We start from the raw sequence: 20,416 nt of genomic DNA on the forward strand, positions 1-20,416 counted from the left end.
TGATCTGTTGGTAAAAGACACCCTCAAAGGTGAATACATTGTTCTCTAAAATAAATTGTATTGCTTTTAGAAGGAAATTACGTTGTTCTACTGAGATTTCTATATCTTTTAGTAGTGCCTTTTCAATGGCTGATAAGCCCCTGGTGTGTGTAATATTATTATATAGTGAACAAACATCCATTGTAAGGAGTACACTGTTCTTCAATGGAGGTAGGGCCAGTACTTCCCTAATTAGTTGGATTGAATCTCTTAAATAGGACTCTAGCTTTATCACGTAATCTTGTAGAAATAGATCCACGTAGTGGGATAGGTTACTAGTTATCGAATTAACCCCTGAGATGATTGGACGTCCTGGTGGGTTAATCGGGTCTTTATGTATCTTTGGTAGGTAATAGAAATATGGTATTGAGTGTATCCAGAAATGTTTTCTCTTTTTTGTTTAATATTCCATTTTGTGAGGCTTCCTTTATAATCACGTTATAATCCTCTAGGATTTGGAGTGACGGATCCTTGTCCAGGGTTAAATAGTAATCATTATTATTAAGAATCTTTTTTCCTTCATCTACATACCATGTTCTATTCATTACTACTATCCCTCCCCCTTTATCTGCTCTTTTTATAATGATGTTTTTATTGTCTCGTAATGTTGTAATAGCCCTTTGTTCTTCTTTGGTGAGGTTCTTTCTTGTTATTGTGTTATTGAAGGATCTGATGTCCTTCAATATTAATTGTTGAAAAGTCTCAATCTGAGATCCTTTATGGTGTAGTGGATAAAAATTACTTCTTGGGTTTTTAGGAGCAACATGTTTAATATTCATTTCTGTTGTTGTTTCATTGGTATCCTGTTTTGTTAAAGGTTGCTGTCCTATTTTTCCTTTTTCTTCAATTAAAAAATGTCTTTGGATGGTAATTTTTTTGAAAAATTCATTTAAATCAAGATATAGTGAAAATGTATCCAATCCTACCTAAGGGGTTGTTCACCTATCAATTTTATGTGCATTAGCCCTTGTTACACCTGAGGAAAGCAAGGGGATCTTGCTGAAACGCGTTGTGAAGTGATAACAAGAGCTTTATTTATTTATTTAATAATAAAGCCTTATCTTCAAAAGAACCTCCAGATTCAAATCCATTATTAGCGCTCAAAGACCGGATTTTCATCACTATTATCTACATTTCGTGTATCTGGGCAATCGCAGCCAGCGCCTCTACCTACCTTTAGCAAAAAGCTCGAGTTCTTGTTCGATCTAGAACAGCCCCCAAAATCACTCAAACCGCGAACTGGAGAACCACGAACCGCGAACTGCGCTCAACTCTAGTGATGATGGCACCACCGCTGCTGGTAACGGGGATCCCGGGGCCCGGTGGTGTGACGGGGAGGCTGGACGGCTGGGGTGCAGGGACTGCGCGGCGCGGTGCCGGACGGCACTAGTGTACTCACTCAGACAATCATTGACAAAGTCTCTGGTAAACCAAAATGGCCGGATGGACGGGTCCCGCAGCCGACCGCAGTGTTGATGTTGTGCTTTCCCTGGACGGCTGATGGTGGCTGTCTTTCCCTGCATCTTTGTGTACTGTGTTGACTCCGATGGTTTCCAAAACGGCAGTCCGCTCCCCGGCGTATAGGTACCGTAGGAGCCCTTTTGCCCGCAGTCGCTGGCCCTTGGATCTTTAGCCTGTGGCAGTGGCTGTATATCCTCACGGTGTGAGCGTTTGCCTTCTGACGGGACTTGGGTAGTTAGGAAACCCCTGGGGTTCCTGTCACTCTAGGATTTGACTATTGTTCGCAGCTCCAAGCCTGGTCGGGGTCCAATAGCCCTGCCTGTGTGCTCAACATCACTCCGCTCCCCGGTTCGGTACCGGTGGGCCACCGCCCAACCCCAGTCCTACGGTTCCGCAGAAATCCGCTGACTCCTGCAGACGGCCATCACCATCTGCCAACCTTGCTGTAGGTGCCTGGGCTCCAACCCAGGCACGGCAGTCGTTTACTCCTCTCACTTCAAACTCCTAAACTGTTCTGCTCCTTTTTCCCACCTCCAGGTCTGTGAACTTCTCGATGGGCGGGGCCAACAGCCTGGCTCCGACCCACCTGGTGTGGACATCAGACCCTGAAGGGAAGCAACTGTTGTAACTGCCTAGGGGGGGGGGTGTGTGCGTGTTGTTACCTGTGACCCCTGGCTAGTCCAGGGCGTCACACAAGCACAGTGGATGGAATTTATAAAAATCCCATGCCCACTTAGCTTCTTTTCTCTGCAGCTAAGCTGACATGTAGCACAGCTGCCCTAGCTGCAGCATGTCAATGTATGCTTGCAGAGAACTAATTGTTCTCCATGTGTAAACAGAACAAAAGTCTATAGCACTTTAAACCCTGATCCTGGGCATGTGCAGCTGCAGTCACATGCGGAGAACACTTCTGCTTCCACAGGACACAGAGTGTGCAGACCGTGTGCACATAGCCTAAATCTCTGAAGACATGATTCAGACAAAATTCCCAATGGAAAATTCACTGTAATGAGGCAGAGGGAATCACTTTGACCTCACGTCTGGCTTGTGGTCAAGCGGTGTCAATCTTTTAGGCGTGCACAAAAGTGCGGTCATCAACAGTTTTGTTCACCTTTAAAAAGATGGACACAGCTGAACACAGGCCAAACGGAGCCCAGAGTAACTCTACTGCCTCATTAGTAAATAGATCCATTGCGGGTTTCACCTGAACCACATATTTCAGAGATGTAGATGGCAACCCTAATGTAAGTGCTCGGCATATAGCAAAGAATGTTCTGTACTAAAATTGCATCAAATAGCATTTAACTCAACCCAAAAAACGCAAGTCACTACTCAGGTCCATCATCAGTTGACGCAAATGGGTTTTCACATTACTAGTGGCCCAAAAGCTCTGGAAAAATGCTATTGTGGCACCCTGGACTAGCCAGGTCGTCACAGGTACTGCAACACACACCCCCACCCCGAGACAGGCACATCAGCCAGACACAAAATCCTTGTTGCCTCCCTCCAGGGGCTGATGTCCACACCTGGTGGGGTGGACCCACTGAGGAGCTCACAGTCCTGGAGGCGGGAAAAGGAAGTCAGAGCAGATCAGTTAGGGAAGTGCAAGAGTGAGGAGTGAAGTAGTGGTGGAGGAGTAAACTGACCGTGTCCGGGTGTGTGGCCCGGGCACTAAGAGCAAAGTTGGCAGACGGTGGTGGCCATCTGCAGGAGAGGCGAATCAACGCGGAACCGTAGGACCGGGTTCGGGCGGTGGCCCGCCGGTACCGAACCGGGGAGCGAAGTGACGCCAGCACACACAGGCAGGGCCTGCGGACCCCGACCAGGCTTGGAGCCGCCGTCAAAGGTCAAATTCGTTAGTGACTGGAACCCCAGGGGTTTCCTAGCAGCCAAGACCCAATAAAAGGCAACCGTCCGACCAGCAAAAGAAAATACAGCTACCGCCAAAGCTAGAATTCCAAAGGGCCAGAGCCTGCGGGCAAAAGGGCTCCTCCGGCACATATACGCTGGGGAGCGGGTTACCGGTGGGAAGCCATCGGAGCCATATACACACAAAGGTGCAGGGAAAGGCAGCCACCGCCAACTGTCCGGGAGAAGCCACAGCAGCCGGCTGCGGGACCCGTCCATCCAGCCGTTTGGTTTACAAGAGACTTTGCGTGCATCTGTTGCTGAGTGAGTACACCAGTGCCATCCGGCACTGCGCTGCGCTGTCCCTGCGACCCTGCACCTCGCCAACCCTGCCTGTTCGTCACCTCAACGGGCCCCGGGACCACCAACCCCTACCCACGGAGGGGGAAAACAACATCCCAGCTGCTCCCTACCATCGCTCCTGGGATCCCCGTCACCAGCAGCGGTGGTGCCCAACCTCACCACAACCCGTGGGTGGCGTCACGGACTACATCCCCAAACCAAACTACGCCCCTTTCACTCACGGGCGAGGAGCGCCGCTCGAGTCCCCGGATCCGGCCCACCGCTCAAGCCACCGAGCAGCCGCAGCAGCAGCGCCGGACCCGAGCGTTAGCGAGTGTGGCGCCCCGCCGCTCGCGACACTATGGCTCCCCCCTCCTATTTCCCAAATAAACCCCCCATAGTACCCAGGAGGGGAAAATGCATCTGGAGCAGGATCGCCCCATGTATCTACAAGCGGAGGGTCCTTTATTTCATTCAAGGGATTTTGTGCAATATTGAGCTAAGTACCATTTTTCTGTATTGGGTTTGTTTCACAGACTAAATAGGGCAAGTAACAGGGAAAGTTGTTTAGGGTAAGACACCGTGGAGCGGGGGTGCCATCTGACCTTAGGGCATTAAAACTGACATCAGGCAGTGGCTAGTGGAAGCCAAAAGTGATTTTTCAGAGAATAATACAGGAATCAATTCTAATACAGGTCACAAAACACACTTTAATGAATTATATGGATGCTATAAAGATAACCTGAAATCCTGATGGACGGTACAGTCTTTGAGTAGATACAGCAAACAAGGCATCACCCCAAAGGGACTTAGAATTAATATAACACCAGCCTTACTTTCCAGGAATTATTAGATAAGTGGGAGAATGAATCTATGTCTTCTTCTCTAAGATATATGCAAATTCTGGTAAAGAAAGAGAAATTAACATTGGAGAAAACATTAAAAAAATTGTACAAGCAATTTGAAACTACCCTTGAACTGAAAACTGACCCAGAATCTCAGAGGAGGGAAGCCATCTTATAAACATTAATGGAACGCTTCCAGTATCAATTGAAGGAGCGGAAAAATAGCAAATTCGTGAAAGATCTAACTGAATTTTGTGATAAATAGGCTATAATTTTGGATAATAATCTGGTACTAGGGAGTAGAGTTGAGCGATGTTCGAGGTTCGCCAATTTCATGTTCGAGTGATTTTGGGGGGGCTCGAGATCGAATGCGAATGCGAGCTTTATGCTAAAAGCTCGATAGCTCAAGTTACGTTCGAGAACGGTTCCATAAGCAAAAAGCCTAGCTAGTTACTAGCTGGCTTTTCACTGTAATAGTGTGAGTCACTCTGTGAGTCCCACTATTATCTAATTTCAGCGTATAGTGTGCGGGGGCTGTGCATTTAGATCAGTGATGCTGGGATAAAGGCGATTGCCATTTTTTTTTTTTTTCCTAAGCGCGCGTGCAATGGGGCGGGCCAGCATGTCAGTCAATCCCACACACACACACACACACACACAGCTAAGTGGTCTTTTTTGCCAGACAAGCAATGGCACGTGTCATAGGCTGTCCATGTCACATGTCCTTGCATTATAAATACGGCCATTTTCTCTCACGGCGCCATTATCTGCTTTCTACGTGTAGGTGACAGTCACCGCTCACGCAGCTCCTGGCGCCGATCCGGCTGTCTACGCAATATACACAGTGCTCTACAAATTAGGGACAGAAGTTTATTTCAGTCCTTTTCAGGGCTCATTTTCTCGGGCTCAGAGCCATAGGTGACAGTCAGGTCCGTGGAAACGCTGTATACAGCTTCAGATAACAGCATATGTGTACCTAAGCTCAGGGAATTCCTTGATGCATTTCACTGTTAGGAGGGATAGAAAGTGAGGTTTCCTTTCATGTAAACTGACCCAGAGAACCCGGCCACTGTACCCACCTGCCCACTTTTGCCATGCTATTTTTATAGCAAACAGTGCTGGACATAAGTGGCATCCAAAAAGTGGCTGCTCTACTAATTTTGTGTCCCACTGGTGCCAAGCATTTGCCAGCACCTCTGCATTAAACCCTGATGCACATTTTGCTATGCAATTTTTATAGCAAAAAATGCTGAACATAAATGGCATCCAAAAAGTGGCTGCTATACTAATTTTGTGTCCCACTGGTGCCAAGCATTTGCCAGCACCTCTGCAGTAAACCTTGATGCACATTTTGCTATGCTATTTTTATAGCAAACAGTGCTGGACATAAGTGGCATCTAAAATAAAGTGGCTTCTATACTAATTTTGTGTCTCACCGGTGCCAAGCATTTTCCAGCACCTCTGCATTAAACCCTGATGCACATTTTGCTACGCTATTCTTATAGCAAACAGTGCTGGACATAAGTGGCATCCAAAAAGTGGCTGCTCTACTAATTTTGTGTCCCACTGGTGCCGAGCATTTGCCAGCACCTCTGCATTAAATCCTGATGCACAATTTGCTGCGCTATTTTTATAGCAAACAGTGCTGGACATAAGCGGCATCCAAAAATTGGCTGCTATACTAATTTTGTGTCCCACTAGTGCCGAACATTTGCCAGCAGCTCTGCATTAAACCCTGATGCACATTTTGCTATGCTATTTTTATAGCAAACAGTACTGGACATACGTGGCATCCAAACAGTGGCTGCTCTACTAATTTTGTGTCCCACTGGTGCCAAGCATTTTTCAGCACCTCTGCATTAAACCCTGATGCACATTTTGCAATGATATTTTTATAGCAGACAGTGTTGGACAAAGGTGGCATCCAAAAAGTGGCTGCTCTACTAATTTTGTGTCCCCCTGGTGCCAAGCATTTGCCAGCACCTCTGCATTAAACCCTGATGCACATTTTGCTACGCTATTTTTATAGCAAACAGTGCTGGACATAAGTGGCATCCAAAAAGTGGCTCCTCTACTAATTTTGTGTCCCACTGGTGCCGAGCATTTGCCAGCAACTCTGCATTAAACCCTGATGCACATTTTGCTACGCTATTTTTATAGCAAACAGTGCTGGACATAAGTGGCATCCAAAAAGTGGCTGCTCTACTAATTTTGTGTCCAACTGGTGCCAAGCGTTTGCCAGCACCTCTGCATTAAACCCTGATACACATTTTGCTATGCTATGTTTATAGCAACCAGTGCTTGACATAAGTGGCATCCAAAAAGTGGCTGCTCTACTAATTTTGTGTCTCACCGGTGCCAAGCATTTGCCAGCACCTCTGCATTAAACCCTGATGCACATTTTGCTACGCTATTGTTATAGCAAACAGTGCTGGACATAAGTGGCATCTAAAATAAAGTGGCTGCTATACTAATTTTGTGTCTCACCGGTGCCAAGCATTTGCCAGCACCTCTGCATTAAACCCTGATGCACATTTTGCTATGCTATTTTTTTAGCAACCAGTGCAGGACTTAAGTGGCATCCAAAAGTGGCTGCTCTACTAATTGTGTGTCCCACTGGTGGCAAGCATTTGCCAGCACCTCTGCATTAAACCCTGATACACATTTTGCTACGCTATTTTTATAGCAAACAGTGCTGAACATAAGTGGCATACAAAAAGTGGCTGCTCTACTAATTTTGTGTCCCCCTGGTGCCAAGCATTTGCCAGCACCTCTGCAGTAAACCTTGATGCACATTTTGCTATGCTATTTTTATAGCAAACAGTGCTGGACGTAAGTGGCATCTAAAATAAAGTGGCTGCTATACTAATTTTGTGTCTCACCGGTGCCAAGCATTTTCCAGCACCTCTGCATTAAACCCTGATGCACGTTTTGCTACGCTATTTTTATAGCAAACAGTGCTGGACATAAGTGGCATCCAAAAAGTGGCTGCTCTACTAATTTTGTGTCCCACTGGTGCCGAGCATTTGCCAGCACCTCTGCATTAAATCCTGATGCACAATTTGCTGCGCTATTTTTATAGCAAACAGTGCTGGACATAAGCGGCATCCAAAAATTGGCTGCTATACTAATTTTGTGTCCCACTAGTGCCGAACATTTGCCAGCAGCTCTGCATTAAACCCTGATGCACATTTTGCTATGCTATTTTTATAGCAAACAGTACTGGACATACGTGGCATCCAAACAGTGGCTGCTCTACTAATTTTGTGTCCCACTGGTGCCAAGCATTTTTCAGCACCTCTGCATTAAACCCTGATGCACATTTTGCAATGATATTTTTATAGCAGACAGTGTTGGACAAAGGTGGCATCCAAAAAGTGGCTGCTCTACTAATTTTGTGTCCCCCTGGTGCCAAGCATTTGCCAGCACCTCTGCATTAAACCCTGATGCACATTTTGCTACGCTATTTTTATAGCAAACAGTGCTGGACATAAGTGGCATCCAAAAAGTGGCTCCTCTACTAATTTTGTGTCCCACTGGTGCCGAGCATTTGCCAGCAACTCTGCATTAAACCCTGATGCACATTTTGCTACGCTATTTTTATAGCAAACAGTGCTGGACATAAGTGGCATCCAAAAAGTGGCTGCTCTACTAATTTTGTGTCCAACTGGTGCCAAGCGTTTGCCAGCACCTCTGCATTAAACCCTGATACACATTTTGCTATGCTATGTTTATAGCAACCAGTGCTTGACATAAGTGGCATCCAAAAAGTGGCTTCTCTACTAATTTTGTGTCTCACCGGTGCCAAACATTTGCCAGCACCTCTGCATTAAACCCTGATGCACATTTTGCTATGCTATTTTTTTAGCAACCAGTGCAGGACTTAAGTGGCATCCAAAAGTGGCTGCTCTACTAATTGTGTGTCCCACTGGTGGCAAGCATTTGCCAGCACCTCTGCATTAAACCCTGATACACATTTTGCTACGCTATTTTTATAGCAAACAGTGCTGAACATAAGTGGCATACAAAAAGTGGCTGCTCTACTAATTTTGTGTCCCCCTGGTGCCAAGCATTTGCCAGCACCTCTGCAGTAAACCTTGATGCACATTTTGCTATGCTATTTTTATAGCAAACAGTGCTGGACGTAAGTGGCATCTAAAATAAAGTGGCTGCTATACTAATTTTGTGTCTCACCGGTGGCAAGCATTTTCCAGCACCTCTGCATTAAACCCTGATGCACGTTTTGCTACGCTATTTTTATAGCAAACAGTGCTGGACATAAGTGGCATCCAAAAAGTGGCTGCTCTACTAATTTTGTGTCCCACTGGTGCCGAGCATTTGCCAGCACCTCTGCATTAAATCCTGATGCACAATTTGCTATGCTATTTTTATAGAAAACAGTGCTGGACATAAGTGGCATCTAAAATAAAGTGGCTGCTATACTAATTTTGTGTCCCACTGGTGCCGAGCATTTGCCAGCACCTCTGCATTAAACCCTGATGCACATTTTGCTACGCTATTTTTATAGCAAACAGTGCTGGACATAAGGGGCATCCAAAAAGTGGCTGCTCTACTAATTTTGTGTCCCACTGGTGCCGAGCATTTGCCAGCACCTCTGCATTAAACCCTGATGCACATTTTGCTACGCTATTTTTATAGCAAACAGTGCTGGACATAAGTGGCATCCAAAAAGTGGCTGCTCTACTAATTTTGTGTCCAACTGGTGCCAAGCATTTGCCAGCACCTCTGCATTAAACCCTGATACACATTTTGCTACGCTATTTTTATAGCAAACAGTGCTGGACATAAGTGGCATCCAAAAAGTGGCTGCTCTACTAATTTTGTGTCCAACTGGTGCCAAGCATTTGCCAGCACCTCTGCATTAAACCCTGATGCACATTTTGCTAGGATATTTTTATAGCAAACAGTGCTGGACATAAGTGGCATCCAAAAAGTGGCTGCTCTACTAATTTTGTGTCCAACTGGTGCCAAGCATTTGCCAGCACCTCTGCATTAACCCTGATACACATTTTGCTATGCTATGCTTATAGCAACCAGTGCTTGACAGAAGGAGCATCCAAAAAGTGGCTGCTCTACTAATTTTGGATCCCACTGGTGCCAAGCATTTGCCAGCACCTCTGCATTAAAGCCCTATGAACATTTTGCTTCGCTATTTTTATAGCAAGCAGTGCTGGACATAAGTGGCATCCAAAAAGTGGATGCTCTACTAATTTTGTGTCTCACCGGTGCCAAGCATTTGCCAGCATCTCTGCATTAAACCCTGATGCACATTTTCCTATGCTATTTTTATAGCAAACAGTGCTGGATATAAGTGGCATCTAAAATAAAGTGGCTGCTATACTAATTTTGTGTCTCACCGGTGCCAAGCATTTTCCAGCACCTCTGCATTAAACCCTGATGCACATTTTGCTACGCTACTTTTATAGCAAACAGTGCTGGACATAAGTTGTATCCAAAAAGTGGCTGCTCTACTAATTTTGTGTCCAACTGGTGCCAAGCATTTGCCAGCACCTCTGCATTAAACCCTGATGCACATTTTGCTACAATATTTTTATAGCAAACAGTGCTGGACATAAGTGGCATCCAAAAAGTGGCTGCTATACTAATTTTGTGTCCCACCGGTGCCAAACATTTTCCAGCACCTCTGCATTAAACCTTCATGCACATTTTGCAATGCTATTTTTATAGCAAACAGTGCTGGACATAAGTGGTATCCAAAAATGGGCTGCTCTACTAATTTTGTGTCCCACCGGTGCCAAGCATTTGCCAGCACCTCTGCATTAAACCCTGATGCACATTTTGCTACGATATTTTTATAGCAAACAGTGCTGGACATAAGTGACATCCAAAAAGAGGCTACTCTACTAATTTTGTGTCCAACTGGTGCCAAGCATTTGCCAGCACCCCTGCATTAACCCTGATACACATTTTGCTATGCTATGTTTATAGCAACCAGTGCTTGACAGAAGGGGCATCCAAAAAGTGGCTGCTCTACTAATTTTGGATCCCACTGGTGCCAAGAATTTGCCAGCACCTCTGCATTAAAGCCCTTATGCACATTTTGCTTCGCTATTTTTATAGCAAACAGTGCTGGACATAAGTGGCATCCAAAAAGTGGATGCTCTACTAATTTTGTGTCTCACCGGTGCCAAGCATTTGCCAGCACCTCTGCATTAAACCCTGATGCACATTTTGCTATGCTATTTTTATAGCAAACAGTGCTGGATATAAGTGGCATCTAAAATAAAGTGGCTGCTATACTAATTTTGTGTCTCACCGGTGCCAAGCATTTGCCAGCACCTCTGCATTAAACCCTGATGCACATTTTGCTACGCTATTTTTATAGCAAACAGTGCTGGACATAAGTTGTATCCAAAAAGTGGCTGCTGTACTAATTTTGTGTCCCACTGGTGCCAAGCATTTGCCAGTACATCTGCATTAAACCCTGATTCACATTTTGCTACAATATTTTTATAGCAAACAGTGCTGGACATAAGTGGCATCCAAAAAGTGGCTGCTATACTAATTTTGTGTCCCACCGGTGCCTAACATTTTCCAGCACCTCTGCATTAAACCCTCACGCACATTTTGCAATGCTATTTTTATAGCAAACAGTGCTGGACATAAGTGGCATCTAAAATAAAGTGGCTGCTATACTAATTTTGTGTCTCACCGGTGCCAAGCATTTTCCAGCACCTCTGCATTAAACCCTGATGCACATTTTGCTACGCTATTTTAATAACAAACAGTGCTGGACATAAGTGGCATCCAAAAAGTGGCTGCTCTACTAATTTTGTGTCCCACTGGTTCCGAGCATTTGCCAGCACCTCTGCATTAAATCCTGATGCACATTTTGCTACGCTATTTTTATAGAAAACAGTGCTGAACATAAGCGGCATCCAAAAATTGGCTGCTCTACTAATTTTGTGTCCCACTAGTGCCGAGCATTTGCCAGCAGCTCTGCATTAAACCCTGATGCACATTTTGCTACGCTATTTTTATAGCAAACAGTACTGGACATACGTGTCATCCAAAAAGTGGCCGCTCTACTAATTTTGTGTCCCACTGGTGCCGAGCATTTGCCCGCACTTCTGCATTAAACCCTGATGCACATTTTGCTACTCTATTTTTATAGCAAACAGTGCTGGACATAAGTGGCATCCAAATAGTGGCTGCTCTACTAATTTTGTGTCCAGCTGGTGCCAAGCATTTGCCAGCACCTCTGCATTAAACCCTGATACACATTTTGCTATGCTATGTTTATAGCAACCAGTGCTTGACATAAGTGGCATCCAAAAAGTGGCTGCTCTACTAATTTTGTGTCTCACCGGTGCCAAGCATTTGCCATCACCTCTGCATTAAACCCTGATGCACATTTTGCTACGTTATTTTTATAGCAAACAGTGCTGGACATAAGTGGCATCCAAAAAGTGGCTGCTCTACTAATTTTGTGTCCCACTGGTGCCAAGCATTTGCCAGCACCTCTGCATTAAACCTTGATGCACATTTTGCTACACTATTTTTATAGCAAACAGTGCTGGACATAAGTGGCATCCAAAAATAGGCTGCTCTACAAATTTTGTGTCCCACCGGTGCCAAGCATTTTTCAGCACATCTGCTTTAAACCTTCATGCACATTTTGCTACGCTATTTTTATAGCAAACAGTGCTGGACACAAATGGCATCCAAAAAGTGGCTGCTATACTAATTTTGTGTCCCACCGGTGCCAAGCATTTTCCAGCACCTCTGCATTAAACTCTGATGCACATTTTGCTACGCTATTTTTATAGCAACCAGTGCTGGACATAAGTGGCATCCAAAAAGTAGCTGCTATACCAATTTTGTGTCCCACTGGTGCCAAGCATTTGTCAGCACCTCTGCAGTAAACCTTGATGCACATTGTGCTACGCTATTTTTATAGCAAACTGTGCTGGACATAAGTGGCATCCAAAAAGTGGCTGCTCTATTAATTTTGTGTCCAACTGGTGCCAAGCATTTGCCAGCACCTCTGCATTAAACCCTGATGCACATTTTGCTACAATATTTTTATAGCAAACAGTGCTGGACATAAGTGGCATCCAAAAAGTGGCTGCTATACTAATTTTGTGTCCCACTGGTGCCAAGCATTTGCCAGCACCTCTGCATTAAACCCTGATGCACATTTTGCTACGCTATTTTTATAGCAAGCAGTGCTGGACATAAGTGGCATCCAAAAAGTAGCTGCTATACTAATTTTGTGTCCCACCGATGACAAGCATTTTCCAGCACCTCTGCGTTAAACCCTCATGTACATTTTGCTACGCTATTTGTATAGGAAACTCTGGGAATTCCTTGCTGCATTTTATCATTAGGAGGAATAGAAAGTGAGGCTTCCTTTACTGTCCTGGTACCCACAGAACACGGCCACTATACCCACCTGCCCACTTTTGCCATGCTATTTCATTTTTCCAAAGAGCTGACACTTTTTCTGCCATCCTAAAATTGTCTGAAATTCTAAGTTAAGGGGGCTTTACACGCTACGATATCGCTAATGCTGAGTCGTTGGGGTCACGGAATTTGTGACGCACATCCGGCCGCATTAGCGATGTTGTTGCATGTGACACCTATGAGCAATTTTGAATCGTCGCAAAAACATGCAAAATCGCTCATCGGTGACATGGTGGTCCATTCTCAATTATCGTTACTGCAGCAGTAACGAGGTTGTTTCTCGTTCCTGCGGCAGCACACATCGCTCCGTGTGACACCGCAGGAACGAGGAAGCTCTCCTTACCTGCCTCCCGGCCGCTATGCGGAGGGAAGGAGGTGGCTGGGATGTTACGTCCCGCTCATCTCCGCCCCTCCGCTTCTATTGGGCGACTGCTCAGTGACGTCGCTGTGACGCCGCACGGACCGCCCCCTTAGAAAGGAGGCGTTTCGCCGGTCACACCGACGTCGCCGGGCAGGTAAGTATGTGTGACGGGTCTGGGCGACGTTGTGCGGCATGGGCAGCGATTTGCCCTTGTCGCACAACAGATGGGGGCGGGTACCCACACTAGCGATATCGGGACCGATATCGCAGTGTGTAAAGCGGCCTTTAGTGTTCCTTTGCTGCCAAGCAAGGTACAACACATGTGCATTCTACACTCCTTTCCATTACTGTAGGTAGCCCAGCCAATCTGTGACAAAGGTGCAGGCGTGGATATAATGTTGCCTTCATCCAATGGTGGTTCTCTCGATGTCTGACAGCTCAACAATACCATCTGTTTACACTTAAAAAACAAGTGATGACCTGCCAATCACACTCCCGCTTACGGGTAACGGGGTGGAAGTTCAGCGTGAAAAAGCATGTGTGACTGCTTTCCCCACAGTCACAGAGGATGAAGAGCACGAAAATGCACTTGATGGGACAGGCGGTGGTTGCACAGCCCCGCTAGGCGGCATTGTAGCAAAGTGAAATTCCTATTGCGACGTATGCTTTATTTTAAGTCTTGTACTTGGTGGGCTCCACAGTATGCAGCAAAACCACGCAACGTAAAAAGGACTCTAGGCAGCTGGGTTGATAAATGATTGTTTAACTTTCCCAAAACAAGCAATATGAACCATGCATAAAATTGTAATAATCGAACAATCTATTCAGTTGCCTACTACCTGCTAATCCCTCTGCATAGCAGCAGTAATTGTGTGTTTTTGCGTGTGTGAGTGTGCGAACACGACTTACCAGTGGCGCATCACAAGAGCTTCAAAGTTATCGACCTAAACATAGACAAAACACATTGCCCCCCTGAATACCCATGTTAACTGAAGCCTCACAGGTAAGACAGATGATAACAGTGTGAATACAAACCACACAGCTCTGCAACACAGTCATGGGAATCTTAAAAAGCAACAGCCAATGCAAACATGTGTCGCTGTCCCTCTATGATTTAAACTGTAAGTGAAAATTTCACAGTGTAGAGGCACTAAGTCTTATTGTCTATATAGTAAGCCAACCCAGAACAGATATGTGTTTTGCTAATAAAACAAAGTGTTGTGTGCATGCATTACTGTCTGGGCATAGCCTACCGTACCCAGGTACTGTGATATCCAGTTGACAGAAGTACAGACTTTACGCTCCTCTCACGGTAAACAGTATGGACAGAACCGGAAGAATGTTGGTCTGTGGCACAGGATGCTGCTCACTGGCGTTACGGTGCTCCTCCCCAAACTCCAACACGACTCCCCTCACAACTGAACGAAATGTTTCCGCGGTGGCTCCTTGTGTAACACACACCTTTAGCTTTTCCTTCTGTTCATAGACAGCATCTCCAAGTCCACACCCGAAGACCAATTTGCTATTGCTATAGTGACCAAACAGACAAAGGCAGATCCAAAAAACAGCAGCCCCTTGTGTGTAGTCTGCAACAATGCATGCAATAAACGGCAAATAAGCATGTTGCATTGACAGTGGCTAAAGCTGAGCAATACACCCTCACGCTATTAATTCATATCCATGTGACACTTCATGGAGGCAGTACTCAAAGTTGTGAGTTTTTGCCTTCTACTTAGAGATTGTTGACAAATCTTACAGATTACATGACTTGGGTGATCCTTTGCGATGTCCAAAAAGTCCCAGGCTAGGCAAGGCTTACAGCCTATGCAACCTGCATAGCCAACATGACTTATGCTCAGAGGCAGAGTTGTGGCCGAGGATTCAGTTGTTGACGTGCTTCAAGTACTTTGTCTCTGTCCAGGAAGACACAACGTAATCTCATCGTCAGTAGCATCCTCCTCCACCTCCTCTGCTGACGTCATCGACTGACTGACTTTGGTTTGACAGTAAATGGGGTCTCAAACCTCATCATCACCCTGTTTTTTTCATTCCCCTCGACTTGATTCCTCCGTGTCAACCTCTTCCTGCCCTGACCGAATAGCAAAGTTGTTGTTATAATCAGGTATCTGAGTCTCCTCATCATGTTCCCCATTGTCTTCACCAGGATGATATACGGTTTGGAAATGAGGGTGTACATGATGCTCAGCACCTTCTTCATCGGGGCCTGGATCCGACTCACAAAGCTTCTGGGCATCTGTGCAGACTATTTCCCCTGTCTCCTGGAACTCGCTGCCTCAACACGTCAGATTATCTGCTACACCCGCAAGCTTGAAACAGATACTGAAATAGTCATTTCTGAACAGATGAGTTAACCTTCAATGACCCCACTACTGTGCGTAGCTGCCGCCCAACCTACATCCCACCTACTGTCTCCTCCCCAAAATCCTTTACAATATAATCCCGCAAGGGCAGGTGTTATGATCCGGAACCATAGAAGACCACCTCAAATCATTGGTAAAAGGTGACAAGAGCATTGGCAACTAATCTGGCCGCCATCCCCTTACTAACCATCACAACTAGAAGTAGCCGAGGGGTGAACTAACATCCTGTGCACCGCGAACCCAGCCGGAGAACTAACTATCCTAAAGGAAGGAAAGATGATTAACTCTCTGCCTCAGAAAATAGACAAGAATAGCAAGCCCCCCACATTCAAAGACTGCGGTGATATACGAAAAACACAATACACAGATAGATGACAGGATTAGCAAAACGTGAGGCCCCCACTGACTAAAATAGGAAAGGAAAGGAAAGGGACTGATGGTGGCCAGAGAAAAAACCCTGCAAAAATCCAAATTCCTGATAGTACAAAAAGGCCCTCAGATCACACGATCTGAACTCCGTCCTATACCAGGTGCTTTTGTCATACCAATGAACAGAAAACAAGAATCATAACAAATTCAACAAGCCACAAACACATGGACCCAATGGAGCTATACTTCAAACAGAACTGCAGGGAGTTCCCCAGCCAAGCAACTGAGGGGGGAAATCCCTGCATGCAAATAAACTGAAAACAACCACAGCAAATGACAAACCCAGATAAGAGCAAAAGAACCAAACAATAAATAAAGAGCAAGCACTTATCTGGGGTAGATGTGGTGTGGAGCAGAATGAAGCAGGCTGGTGATACAAAGAACAACTGACATCTGGCATGGCCTGCTATCAGACCAGGATTTAAATAAGCAGAGAGTTAGCAAAGGAAACGCCCATTGCACAACACACCTGGTCCAAGTCCAAACCATTCCTGGCCACCAGAGGGAGCCTCCCAGCAGCCAAAACATAACTAACATTCACAACAGGCAGGGCCCTCTTCCCTCTGTACCAGTCTGTTTATTGTTACTTGTATATGTATTCTGTATGTAACCCTCTTCTCATGTACAGCACCATGGAATCAATGGTGCTCTATAAATAAATAATAATAATAATAATAACTTCTTTGTCTGTACTCACTACAGCTTTGGAGCAGACCTCTGATTCCCAGGCTATAGTGTGACTGAACAGCTCTGCAGACTCAACCATCTGTTACCCCATACTCAGCAGGGCTGGTGGAAACTTGAGAGCTGTTAGGAAGAAAGTGTGATTGGGTTCACACCACAGTGGAATGGAGTATTTGTGATATTGGACTTGAGGTGGAGAAGAGGCCACTTTTTGGTGCACTTGAGATCCATTGAAGCAGCTGCTGTTTTGGTGTCTCATCTACTTTTGTTAGCGATGGTCGTGTCCGTGAAAAAAGGATCATATCAGATTATCCACGGGAAGAAGTACACCTGTTATTTTGGCTGTTATTTGTTGTTACGAATCGGTGCCGCCGTAAACGCAAGCAACCTGCTGCAGTTCCAGTTGCGCCCAGGCGTCAGCTGCCCTTTAGGGCTGTGCCTCGGGTTGTCCAGCTGGCTGCTTTCTCCTCCACGTCTAAGTGTGGAGAGGCGGCTAGTGCCCATGCGTGTGCCGATTTACCCCAGCCGCAGCCTAACTCCAGTGCTTTGCCTAGTGAGTATGCTCAGCCTGACTGTGCCATTCCTGAGGCTAAGTCTTCATTTTGGGCTACAGCGCATGCTCCCACACTTTGTGCGAAAAGCCTCTTTGCACAAATACTTGGACTTCTGGCCAGGTCTAAGTCCAGTGTTGTGCCTAGACAGCATGCTGAAGCTGATAGTCTTTTTTCGGAGACTGTATTTCATGCTACTGAGCATGCTCAGGCACTTACTGCATCAGAGGCTAGGTCCGGTAATGAACTCTCTGGCCCTGCCCCTGATGTGGGGGGCACATATAAACCACAGGGCATCAGGTGTCCTGACGATGTGGCCAGGCAACTCCCAACTGGCTTGCAGAGGCCCGCGCCTATGACTTGTCACCTCATTATTGTTGGTCAGACGATGACTGGTGAGGTGTTTAGGTCGTGGCGGTTCAGAATAGGGCGCTAGTTATGCCACTCATGATGTGTCACTCTGCTTTTGTCTCCAGGAGGTGCATTGTGGTCCACCCTGGGTTGGGGTGGACCCAGGTTATAAAAGGGGCTGGAGCCAACAAGGAGGTGCACAGTCTTCTATTATGCTCCGAAAGAGCACACCTCCATGTGTTGAACCCATTGCGGCTTTAGGCCAGAGGTAGGCAGGGATAGGCCGTCGATGCAGGCCAGCACCACAGTTGGTAACGCAGAACAGTTAAGACCAGCTCCTGTCCTACCAGTCCTTCTAGTGCAGCTCAGTGGCATTAACAGGCCTGCTGCTGCTGATGCGCCTGCTGTCCACAGGTTTGTCCCCTACGCACACGGACAGCGTACCCAATGGCCCCTGTGTTGTTGACAGGGAGTTGCTAGGCTGGGTGGGCATGTGGACCCTGTGACACAATCTTTTTTCCCCTTTCCAACACACCTGTTCCCCTTTCCACCAGCATCTGTCATTTTTCAACTCAATTGGTATATGACCAAAAGTTGCAGGGACACCATACTCAATGCCGTCTCAGAACAGCAGCCAGCCCTCGGTCACTCAGATGTGGACAAGTAAAAGACCATTTCCTCCTATCCATGACAAAGTGTTGAGATTCACTCTGTGCACCACTGGTATTTAGTGGAAAAGCAGATCTAAGATTGCATACCACCTTCTGCTGATACTCCTGCATACGTGCGTCCATTTCTATGGCAGGAATTATTTCGCCAAATTTTGTCTTGTACCGGGGATCTAACAGTGTGGCAACCCAGTAGTCAGCATTACTTCGAGTTCGTACAATCCGAGGGTCATGTTGTAAGTAGTGCAGCAAGAAGGCGCTCATGTGTCTTGTGCATCCAGGAGGACCAAGTCCTTGGTGTGTTGGTGGCGGAGAGGTGAGAATCGTGCCTCCTTCCTCTGCCCTCTCCCCCTAACCTCGCACAACCGAAATGTGAGCAAGCTCTCACTCATCTGCTGAGTCTTCCATGCCCATCGCCAGTTCGTCCTCCATTTCTTCATGGGCTCCTGCACCTTCCTCAACAGTTTTGCTGATACTATGCGCCCTTGATAATCCCTTTCCCCCACCGTCCCATGACTGCTGCCTAGGTGCCACTGACCATCTGGACCTTGGAGATCTTATTATCCCTTCCGCATATGACTCCTCCTGTATTTCCTCCCCTTCCTCTTGTCCCAACACCTGACTCTGAATAATGCTTAAAGTGTGCTCCATCATGTAGATGACCAGAATTGTCACGCTGAGAATGGTATTGCCAGTGCTAAACATCTTCGTCGACATTTGTAAACTGTGTAGAAGGGTGCATAGGTCCTTGATCTGACACCACTCCAGCAGCGTGATCTGCACCACCTCTGGATCACGTTAGCCCAGGGTATACGTCATATCGTATTTCAGCAGGGCTCGGCGGTGCTGCCACAGACGCTGCAACATGTGCAGATTCAAATTCCTGCGTGTCGGCACATCGCATTTCAGGCGTTTAACCGCCAAACAAAGACTTCTGGAGCGATGAAAGTTGTTGAGCTGCTGGGTGCAAACGATGGAAGTGAGCACATAGCGAGCGTGCCCGCTGCACAAGACCATGTAGGCCGGCATGGTGTTTTAAAAATTGCTGGAGAATCAGATTCAACACGTGAGCCATACAAGGCCAGGTGACAACGTGTTCCTTTCGTGCATAGTGCTGATGATGGGAGAGAAGTCGATACCAGCGGCGCAGGTGGACGCAGGTTATGCTCACCCACTCGGCTGCGTTACCTTGACAGATGAAGAAACACTGGCTGAATATAGGTGGTGGGTGTCTAACAGATGAAGTACGATCATTCAGCTACAACCAATGGGAAGACACCACATCCTTTTTTAGGCCCATCCTCTCTGCTGACCACTGCCAGACATAGCTATGAACCTCTGGTTACTGTTACCGCAAGTTCTGTTTTGTGATTTTGTGTGCTTGTTACCTGACTACTTTTCCTGCTTGCTGTTTATGTACCTCGTTGGCTGATCCGCATTTCACCTCTGCTTGTTTTCTGCTTAAGGTTCGGCCGTCCCATTCTGTTCCTCTTCCTCAATTAATGTTTTGACTCTGCCTGACTACTATTCTCTGGAACTGCAGCCTTCCACAGGTATTGATCACCTTGGGCCCTTTGTAATTCCAAATTCCTGTATAGGGGTTAAAGGTTAAAGGGTTTCAGGGTTCTGAGGGTCCTGCTTGGTGAGTGGCTTCCCTCTAGCCTATCCTTTACAGCCCATCTGAGTGTGTGGATCAAGGAAGGCATTACACCGTGCTCTCTGCAGAAGGCCATGTGGGCCAGGATAGTGCTTTAAAAATTGCTGGAGAACCAGGTTCAACACGTGAGCCACACAAGGCACGTGTGTCCCATTGTCACGGCGAAGGGCTGCACCCAGGTTTGCATCATTGTCGCACCCGGCCTTCCCTGGCTGCTGGTTGAGTGGAAACAACCATTGATGAAACTCGGTCTCCAGAGCTAACCGTCCACAACTCCTCAGCGGTGTCTCACATTTACCATATATTTCAAAGCAAACATTTGACCGCCTGATGGCATTGAGCTCTGCTGCC

This window comes from Anomaloglossus baeobatrachus, chromosome 2 (assembly GCF_048569485.1).
Source record: "Anomaloglossus baeobatrachus isolate aAnoBae1 chromosome 2, aAnoBae1.hap1, whole genome shotgun sequence".
Lineage (NCBI taxonomy): Eukaryota > Metazoa > Chordata > Amphibia > Anura > Aromobatidae > Anomaloglossus > Anomaloglossus baeobatrachus.